Raw genomic sequence first — 11,367 nt, forward strand, 5'->3', positions numbered from 1 at the left:
TCTTAACAGAGAAGGCTATAATTTGTTTTTATAAAAAATTTAAATCTCATATTAATTGCTGCCTAATTTAATGTAATTCTCATCAACAAAGTAAGATTCACTAATCTTTTTTAGACAAAAAATGACACAGACAAATTTTTTGAATGTATGAGTAGAACTTTGGGGGTTCTCAGTTGATGGAAATGAGATTGATTTTTTCTTGTTTATGGAGTGTCCTCTTGGTCACCGTTATTGAAGCTTTGTAAAGAGAGCTAGAGGTATGCTCGGCTTCTCACCGGAGCTGTTGGAACATCGGTGAGAGAGAGATGGGTGCGTGGTGGCCAAAGGGTTGCAACCTCGCTAATTTCGCCGGATGTTGGGTTTGTAATAGTTAGAGGTGGCTTTGTTTGTGGAACTTCCTCGGAGAAGATGGAGTTGCGGTGCAATCTTTGGTTGCCGGAACTTGAGAAGAAAGGGAAAATTAAATTTATTTGCGGGTGGGTCTTAAAATTATTTGGTGGGTTTTTAATTATTCGGGTCAATTTTTTAATTATGGGTAAAGAGTAAATAAATTTTGGATTGGCTATTAAGATCGTGACATGTGTCTTTCAGTTAGTTCAAAGGGTATATACACTCCAAAAATTAGACGGTAAGGGCATCAATGTCCTAAAAGTATAACGAAGGGTATTTACATACTATTTACAATATTTCGAGGGTATATTTATTATTTTCCCTATATTGTATTTTCTAACACATTGAGTTATTGTCTACTATTTTAAAAGTTTTTCCGTATAATGCATCTTTAGTACTGCTTTATATTGAAATGATTTGAGTAAGTTGAGTATCCCTTAGTTGAGTTGAGACGAAGTAAGTTCTTCCTTCAGTTCCAATTCAAGCTTATGTCTTGTTTAGATTTCCATTTGCATGTTCTTACATTCCATGTACTAACACCATTTGACTTGCAACTTTTATGATGCAGGTTCATGTAACTAGGATCATCAACCAACGCTTCGTTGATCCAGTTGAGTTCCAGAGTTGTTTTGTGAGCCTCCTTGCTTCCGGAGGATCCCTTATTTATCTTCAGTTATTTCAGTTTGTTAGGATGATCGGGGTCTTGTCCTGAAATCCTTCATAGTATTAATGTCTTAATAGATAGTTAGACAGTAGATCATGAGTCTTTTCATTTTCAGTTGTTTATGTTGAGACTTGTACCTTTTTGGCTAGTTGAATCTTTTATTTGCGAAATATACTAAGTATTTTCTTGAGACATTGAGTAAAATTGTGCTTTTGAGTTTATTTTATTATGTGTAAGTCTTCTGCTGAGAGTTAGACCAAGCCAATGATCCGCTTGGGGTCAAAAATGGTACTTAGGCTCGGGGTGACCAGTTGGGTTTGAGTTAGTTAGATACTTGCTTCATTCTAGTCCGTTTCTACACCCGTGTGCATTCCCAATAGATTTTCACTCGTTTGACCTTTGTTGCGTTTTATTCACGCTTTTCATATTGTTTATACTTTTCTTGCTCAGTCAGCTTATGATATCTATTGAGTACCTAGTATTATGATACTTATGCTACACTCTAAACCTGTTTCGTGATGTAGGTCCAAGCACCAGCTATTAGATTTGAGTTCGAGCTAATAGTTGTAGTATCTGGAGGCGGGGGTGAGCTTATGGCGCCTTGAATCATACATGTGTCCTTCTATACTGTTTTGCTGGTCTTTTGTAATTTGAAACAAGTCTGTATATTTTTTGTCCACTTTGGAGACTTATACTCTTTTTGTAGTATCTCTCTCTATATGTATCCTCCAAAATAGAAGTGGAAGTTGATAGGACTAACACAACAATACAACTTGTACAACAAGCTCAAAAACGTGGTACCCTATTATATTAGTCACCAACATTCGGACAGACACAACATCAAATAATGTACCAACGGTAATGCTAGTTGTACTGTATTGGGGCTCATTCATTGAACAAGTACTACTTTTAATAATTTCAAAAGTATTCTTAGTAAAAAAAAAAAACACATGTTCCATTTGCTACTAATCTGAGACACGCGTATTGGGGCCACCTCTGTTCATCATCTCTTCCCTTTCCTAAATATTCTGGTATTGCTTTTTCCTGCTTTCAATTTTGATTTTTTTGAATCTGATTTTTGTCTAATATGCTATTTTGATCATTAGTTTTAATTGTAAAAGCATTTTTCATTGCCTAATTGCATCATGTTAAAGGAAAAACTCATGTGATTATGTATTTGTGCTTTACTTGATTTTCGAAGTTGTGAATTTTTCACGGCACATTAGTGCACAATCCGATAGTTAGTTTTTTAAACTATAGTTTTCTGTTGGATATTCTATTTGCATGTTAATAAGTGTGTGATTTTCACACTGACACACATGTGGTGTTTGATAATATGTCTCAAAGAACTGAACAATATTATTTTACTTCCTTTGACATTTTGTTATGCTCTTTTCTCTCTTCTTGATCCATTTTATGTCACTTTACATCTATGAATTACTTTCATGCATGTAAATGTTTAATTTGTATTTTAGAAAAGGAGTTTGTGGTTTTAACTTTTAACCCAAGGTTCAAAATTAAGTTTTCATTCAATGTCTCATTTTAGAAATGGACCAAAACTATCAAATTCTCCAAATGCGAACTTTCAATTTCAATGGGAATAAACAGGCCAGGAATGGAAGTTGCTTTACGGTATTATGGGCAATTCCATTGCTAGGTGGGAATGAACTTTTAACTTCTTGGGAAAAGAATAGCATTTTTTTTTCATTTTAGCTAAAAATTAACAGAGGTTTCATGAACATTAACCAAGTAAGCCTCGCCTCTTTGATATGTCTTGCAAATTTTATACTGTTGGTATATATAAGTTGAAATATTCGGAAATGTTATTGTAGGGTGGAACGGTGCTCAACCATAATACAACACAAAATCTAGAGACATTATAGAACCTTGATGAATCAGCTAATTGGAATAACTTGATATAGATTTTAATAGTTATCTCTCTATCTTCTCCTTTGGCACATTTACACAATAAAATACTCTTGATTTTGTATTCTAGAGAGTAATATAATTCCTCTGTTCTTACATGTTATTAGGGAATGTTGAAACATCAACTTAGCTTTCGACCACCAACTTCTTTAACGTTACTGTTCTCCGTTTCAGTTGATCCTCAAATTCGACTTTATATATAAGGAAGTGGAAAACTGAGAAGACCTCCAGAAAATCAAGATATCATCAAATGCGAATAGATCCTACATTGATAACCCAGGTATTTTGCAACAAGCTATTAACACTTATGTGACTATTCTGAGAATTGTTAATCCAATGAGATGTTATTGCTATGTGCATGAATATGTTTGAAAATAGGATAATGTGTCTGGTGTTTTAATTGTACTCTTATGATTTCTGAAAATAAAAAAAAAAGGCTCAAATAAATTGTTGGTACTATGGGATTCCCCGCAAAATTGCCGGAATTTGTGGTTTTTTAACTGTAAGGGAATTGAAACTAGCGAGATCATTAGCCAAAACAGAAATTAGAACAAACGTCTTAATACTTGAGAAAACTAAAATTTAGAAAAATTAAAACGCTACAACTCCCAACTTTTATCTGGAGAAGTCTTTTAAGCTCCAAGACAAGTGTCATTTAAAGCTAATTAAGTGAAAAACGAACAAGCTTTAGTGTTAAAGAGAGGAAACATGAACTGAAAATAGCGTACTGAAGAAACAAAAACTATTGAGTTTAACCGAATTAACTTTGAATTAATAGCAGAATTCAACAAATGATCAACTATCTTAGACAACATACCTAGCCAAAGATCCGAATTCAAAGTAAAAGATTCAATTAGCAATTAAATTCTATATCTAATGACTACAATTATAAAGAGAAGTCACATAAACTCTTAAGACTGTTATACAAGTTACTGTTAAGCTCAAGATATCAACCAGGCAGACCCAAGTCATTAATTTACTCAAAATGATCAAATAAAATAGAAACTGAAAGAAAGTTGGCAGTATTCATAATCATCACGGCCAACATACTGCATTAAATGTGGATACTAATCTCAAAGAAATCACTCAAAACACTTGGTAACACGGGTTAAGTTTTAATACTTCTTATAACTAAGTTTGAAGGAAAGCACAAATACCGAAAGTGAAATGTGAAATTATTGTTGAAGGAGAGAAAACGTGAAGATTCAAAAAAGCAAGAGATGCCTTTTAAAAGACTTTTGACAGAGGAAACACCACCTACCAAAGAAAATTCCATGATGCCTTTTAAGAGACTTTTGACAGACTTGCACCTTTATGAATTTGAAATTGATTGTGAAGCACTTAGTTTAAGATAAATAAATAAATAAACAACTAACAAAATCAGCCATCAAAATATTGTAAAATAAATTTGGGTTAAAGCATTAGTTAACATATGTCCTTAGTTCAACTTGATGTTTATTAACATGTCACTATCACCTAGTCACATTTAAGCTTAGTCTAATGGGAAGAAGTAAGCTTACTGAAAATATTACTCCTTTTTTTAAGATTCCATTACCCTTTCTTGCTCCCATACATTCTGTTGATGGGAAGTATAGTATCAATTAAGCATATCGATTATTTTTTACAAGTGTCTCATCAGTTTCATCAATGGCCAGCTATTGTGTCTTGTGTTAGACTTCCGCTTTTTCAAACTCTTTATGTTGATGAAAATGTTCTTTAGAATCTTTATTTTTACCATCTGCTAAGTGGCTTGTGTAGAGGCCCTACACAAGCCACTTAGCCCACATAATACAAGATAGTAGAAATAAAGATTTTAAAGAACATTTTCATCAACATAAAGACTTTGACAAAGCGGAAGTCATGGCTGCCCTAGCTCCCCATCAACCCGGTCCTGGTAATTATATATACATCTTATGTTTTTTTAGTTATACTTCTTTGATCTTTCTTTTGTTGCTTCTTCACCCTTCCCAAATTTCAAGTTTAAATCACCTTTTTAAGAAAACGATCCATTGAAGTATTTTTTACATCCCAATACTTAGAAAATACTTCACCTGTAGATTTGCGTTTTAGAAGTGACTAAGCTTTCTTCTATTATTGTTGTAGTATTTGAATTGGACAATACTGGATTAAAGAATTCTTATACTGTAGTGGGAAGACATAAGTTCACATCATTATTTTTGGGGAAAATGCACAAGTACGCCCTCAACCTATGCCCGAAATCCAGAGACACACTTATATTATACTAAGATCCTATTACCCCCTGAACTTATTTTATAAGTAATTTTCTACCCCTTTTCGGCCTACGTGGCACTAGTTTGAAAAAAAAGTCAACTAGCGTTGGGCCCACAAGATAGTGCCACGTAGGCCGAAAAGGGGTAGAGAAAAATTAATAAAATAAGTTCAGGGGTAATAGGACCTTAGTATAGTATAAATGTGTCTCTGAGATTTCGGACATAGGTTGAGAGGGTACTAGTGCATTATCCCTTATTTTTGTCATATTATTAATACTGGCAGTTCTAAAAAAACGAGAGAGTGATCATACAGTAGGGAGATCGTTGATGGTTGAAAAAAATTAGATAATTTTCAGTTATATCAATTACCTAACGGGTAATTTGTTGTGAGCTCAAACAAAAATCATTCAATAACTGTATTTCAAAATTGTCATAGCATGTGAGTCTTCCCTCTTGATTCTCATTCCCTTAATGAGGTATTATAAAGGATTGTTTGAGACACATATTATCTGGTGATGAAGTTTCACATTTATGTGATTGTGCATATGCGGTAGGTGTTGCTTAAAGAAGTTGTTCTTTAACTTTTAATTTTTGAATTTGAAGTCTCAAGTCAATAGTAGCAAATTAGATGAAAGGAGAGAAATGCAACTAAAACATGCTTTTATCTTAACAAAAAACACTCAAATAATTAATGTTAGAGGTAAATCTAATGGCTGGATGGGTCTACGAAGTCATCTACTCCATCCATCTGTTTCATCTTCAATTTACTCAAAGTAATGTTCATTATCGTTTAATTAAATTTTGAAGGTACAATGTCTAAGTGCAATAATTTTGATAACAACAATTGTTGAGCCTTTTACTTAGTTAAACAAAATACATACTAATCTAAATAATCTTTAGCGGGATAAAAGAAAAGGAAAAATTTATTCATGACGTCTTAAAATTGCTTCCTATTAAGGTAGCCAAAGAGGAACACAGTATGATGGAAACAACACACTACTTTTTTGTTGTTGCTAAGAGAGCAGCCATTTTTACTTTGAATTGGCTAAAATATTTGGACTTGAGCAAATGTGTACTCTAAGGTATTCTTAGGTTAGTTAAAAACATGTATAACAAGTCAAGAAGGTAGAGATGAAAGTTGAGTTTTAAGAGAACAACTAAACTTTCTTCTGTCCAAGTCTTCTAAGTTAACTTTCCTCTATCGAAGTCTTCTGAATAAATTGCAATCTGTGTGCAATTAGTTAAGTTGATATACTTAAAAGAAACTAACCAGGCTTTATTGGTGTGTTCCTTTTCAATAATTTGCAGGAACAACAAATAGTAATGTGCAGACACCGAAAAACAGACATATGCAAGGAGTTGAAGAATTTTTGTTTCCCATGGCACATTGCATAGTCCAAAACTGTGACACCTTCTTTCTTCTTCTTTGATTTTGAATTTTTTTTGGGTGCTCATTGTGTTATTAATTAACTGAAACCGCAAGATGAATTGAAATCTGAAAAATGATAAACTTTTATTAAACTACAAGCTGATTAAATAAGTAAAGGGGCAGCTCTACTAACAGAAAATATGGAATCATGGACTTTTAAAAGACTGCTAACATGCCAATAAAAATAAGAACAAATATAACTAGTTAATAAGATAATGACTAAAAGAAAATTAATTTTCTAATAATCAGCTGAAATCTCTGACCTATGAAAAGAAGATCAGGAGACACGTAACAATACTCCTCCTGAATCAGGAGCTGCAAACTCTCAAATTTTCTCTAAGAAATTCAAATCTAATAACATGAAATGACTTTGTAAAAATGTCTGTCACTTGATTTTCTGATTTGCAATAGAGTAAAACTACTTCATCATTTTTCTGCACTTCCTTCAAGAAATAAATCTTGATGTTGAAGTGCTTGGTCCTTCTATGAAATACAGGATCTTTGGATATGGCTATGGCAGCTTGATTATCCGCAAGGATCTGAGTGCTCTCTACTTGCTTCAGCTGCAAATCGATCAAAATTTTTCTAAGCCATAGTGCTTGATTATTAGTGGCTGCTGCTGCGATGAATCTGCTTCAGCTGTTCATTGTGCTACTATTTCCTGTTTCTTTGAGCACCGTGAGAAACATCCTGATCCAAAAGTGAAACAATAACCAGACGTGCTTTTCATATTACCAGTTGATCCGCCTCAATCACTATCAGAATATCCACGGAGTTTGAAATTTTGACTAGGTTAGAGTTCTCTTAAGATATCTAACTACTCTTTTGGCGGCCATCATGTGCAACTCACTTGCACAATTTGAAAACCTGGATAAAACACTCACAAGAAACAAGATGTCAGGCCTTGTTGTTGTGAGATACATCAAACATCTAATTAAGCTTCGATACACTCCTTTATCAACTAGTTCAACTCCATCATCCTTTTTTAGCTTTTCTTTTTTATTCATTGGAGTACTGACACTCTTGCATTTTTCCATTCTAAATCCTTTTAGAATCTCCTTCATATAATTCTTTTGACAAACAAAAACTTCATTTTGAGTTTGCTTGATCTCCATTCCCAGAAAATAAGTCATCTCGCCAAGATCAGTCATCTCAAAGACTTTAATCATTTCCTCCTTGAATTCTTCAATCAACCCTGTATTATTTCCTGTCACAAGTAAATCGTCGACATACTGAGAAATAATAATAATATTAGAGGCAACTTTCTTGACATAAAGAGTCAATTCACTTAAGCTTTTTTCAAAGCCTAAGCCTAACAAATGATTATCCATTCGGTTGTACCAAGCTCTAGGAGCTTGCTTTAGACCGTATAGAGCTTTCTTTAACAGATAAACCATATCTTCATGTCTTGGTACGCTGAATCCTTCTGGCTGCTCAACATATATTTCTTCATGTAGTAGACCATTCAAGAAAGCAGAGTTCACGTCCGTTTGAAAAATCTTCCAATTTTTCTGTGCCACAATAGCCAAAAGAATTTGAATTGTTTCCAATCTGGCTATTGGGGCCAACGTATCAGAAAAACCTACTCCTCAAACTTGTGCATAGCCTTTCACCACCAATCTAGTTTTGTGTTTGTTTACCGAACCATCTGGATTTAACTTTGTATGAAAAATCCATTTAACTCCAATCACTTTTCTATCTTTGGGTCTTTCCATGAGCTTCAAAGTTTGGTTCTTTTCTATCATGGTCAGCTCCTCCTTCATTGCATTTGTCCAATTTTGATCCATTTTTGCTTCCGCATATCCTGCAGGTTCAAAAACAACAACATTGCATCTCTCAAAAATATCAGAGAGTGACCTTGTTCCCCTAATAGGTTGATCATCCACCAAGTCATCATAATGAAGTTGTGAATTATGACTTTTAACTCTGAGACTCCTCATTCCATTCCCATTGCTCATCTTCAAGGAATTGAACGTCTCTACTTACCATAATCTTGTCTGTTTGAGGTTGAAAGATCCTATAAGTTTTAGAAAATAAGCTATAGCCAATGAAGATTCTCAAATCTTCCCTCTTATCTAGCTTGTCTCTCTTAACCTGTGGAACATAAGAAAAACATAGACATCCAAATATCTTGAGGTTTTTCAAAAGAGGTTTGACACCATACCATGCTTCAAATGGAGTCTTTTCTTCCACTGCCCGCTTGGGCAGTCTATTCAGAAAGAAACAACAGTGTTTGTTGCTTCAGCCTCTTTAGTAGATTCTTCTCATGCAACAAGCATCTTAACATATCCATGATTGTTCTATTTTTTCTCTCACTCACTCCATTTTGTTGTGGATAATAAGGGACAGTAACCTGGTGCTCAATTCCAGCTTCTTCACAAAAGAATTGAACATAGCTGAGGTATTTTCAGTTCCATTATCTTACCTAATGACCTGAATCTTGCAGCCACTCTGATTTTCTATCCAAGCTTTGAACTTCAAGAATATTCTAGCAGCTTCAGACTTGAACTTCATAAAATAAATCCAACACATTCTTGTTAGATCATTAATGAACATAATATAATACCTACTGCCATTGAGTGATGGAGTTCTTTGTGGACCACAAAGGTCAGTGTGAATGACTTGCAACTTTTTCTGTAGCTCTCCAAGTGAAACTTTTAAATGGAAGTCTAGTATGCTTCCCAAGCACGCAAACCTTACAACTTGAAAGGTTCTTCTCCAAGTTTGGTAAACCATTTACCATTTTTCTCCTTTGCATAAACAAAAAAGCTTTGTGATAAAAGTGCCCCAACCTTTTGTGTCACGTTTCCGCTACAGTGAGCTGGCTTGGAAAAGCTACGTGTTCCTCATTCAATGATTCAAGAAAATACTTTTTCCCTGCATTTTAATTCTGAATATTTCCTGACCACTAGGATCACTGATCAGGCATGCTTTATCTTCAAATATAATTTGAATCCATTTTCTAGGAGTTGCCCAATATTTAATAAATTCTGATTGATTTCAGGAACAAATAAAACTTCATAAATAAGTTTTGTACTTTGTAACTTTCAATTGCTACAGTCCCCTTTCCTTTCGCTGGGAGGTATTCTCCATTTCCGATCCTAACTCTTGATTTAACTGATCTATCAAGTTCTCTGAAAATCTTTTCATCACTGGTCATGTGGTTCGTGCAACACTATCAACAAGTCAACTTTCACTTGAATTTTTGCTTGCGAAACCGGTGGCCACTAATAGTTGCTTGTCTTCTTGTTGGTCTGCAATCTGTGCATCATTTGGTTGTTGTAATCCCTTCTCTTTGCAGGTAATCTCAGCATGACCGAGCTTGTGACACTTTCTACATTTCATATCAGGTTTTCTCCAACACTTGAAGTGTGGATGATTTTTCCTCCCACAATGTTGGCAGGGAGGATTTTACCTTCTCTGTTGTTGCAGTAACACCATTTCTCGTTGTTGTTGCTTTGTAGTTTCCATGATTCCCTTTCTTTCCTTTTCCTTTATTTCCCCTGGCACTTGAACCGAACTGCAACTTGGCTTGCAAGGCTCCCTCAATGGATCCCTCATGCCTCATCATTCTTCGTTGTTCTTGTGCCTGCAGTGCACTCAATAACTCTGCCAAGCTAAGCTTAGACAAATCTTTAGTATTTTCCGATGAAGCAATAGTTGCCTCATATCTCTCAGGTAAAGTTTCAAGTATTTTTTGAACTATTCTATTATCAGTAAATTCATTTCCAAGTATCCTTCTTACCTTATTAGCAATCCCAAGCAACCTATCAGAATAATCCTTAATGGTTTCTGATTCGTTCATACACTGCAGCTCGAATTCTCTAACCAAGTTCAGTACTTTCATTCCTTTGATTCTTTCATCTCCCTCGTACTCGTTCTTAAGGAAATCCCAAATTGCTTTGGCTGAGTTACATGTCATTATTCTACTGAAAATGGTGGCAGAAACTGCAGCAAAGAGACAAGAATTAGCTTTGGATTTTCCTGTCTTCTTTTCCTTGTGGGTTCTAATCTGAGCCATAGTCGGATTCCCTGGCAGAGGATGCACTTCGTAGTCTTCCTGAACAACCTCCCACAAATCATTAGCCTCCAAATAAACTTGCATTTTCACTGCCCAGGCTTGATAGTTTTCTCCATCGAAAACTGGTGGAGTTGCAGAAAAAGAGCATGCATTCTCCATTGTTTTAATGGTGTTTGCAGAGAATATTACATGGATAAAAACTCAGAAAAGAACCTCGTAAGTCTCACACAAGTCCCTTAAGAAGCAGGACTCTGATACCAATGTTATTAATTAACTAAAACAGCAAGATGAATTGAAATCTGAAAAATGATAAACTTTTATTGAACTTCAAATTGATTAAACAAGTAGAGGGGCAGTTCCACTAATAGAGAACATGGAGTCATAGACTTCTAAAAGACTGCTAACATGCCTATAAAATAGGAACAACTATAACTAGTTAATAAGATAATGACTGAAAGAAAACTAATCTCGTAATAATCAGTTGAAGTCTCTGACCCATTCAAAGCAGACCATGAGACACGTAATAACACATTGTTGTAGATGCTTGAATTAACAGACTTTGTTTCTACCTTACTAGATCACCCCTTTCACTAAATTGTTGCACATCACTTGAATAATTAAGTTGATTCATTGCATATAAATAGGTTGTTTATAACTAACTCCCTAAGTTGGGCCCATGCTGAGCATAGGCCATGCCCTTCTAGTA

General features: G+C 34.7%; 1 pseudogene; it reads left to right on the forward strand.

Annotated features, from left to right (window-relative positions):
* Nucleotides 1–2,094: 2,094 nt before the first annotated feature.
* On the forward strand, nucleotides 2,095–6,732 carry LOC107010407 (annotated as a pseudogene).
* Nucleotides 6,733–11,367: the final 4,635 nt, after the last annotated feature.

Source organism: Solanum pennellii, chromosome 2 (genome assembly GCF_001406875.1).
Source record: "Solanum pennellii chromosome 2, SPENNV200".
Lineage (NCBI taxonomy): Eukaryota > Viridiplantae > Streptophyta > Magnoliopsida > Solanales > Solanaceae > Solanum > Solanum pennellii.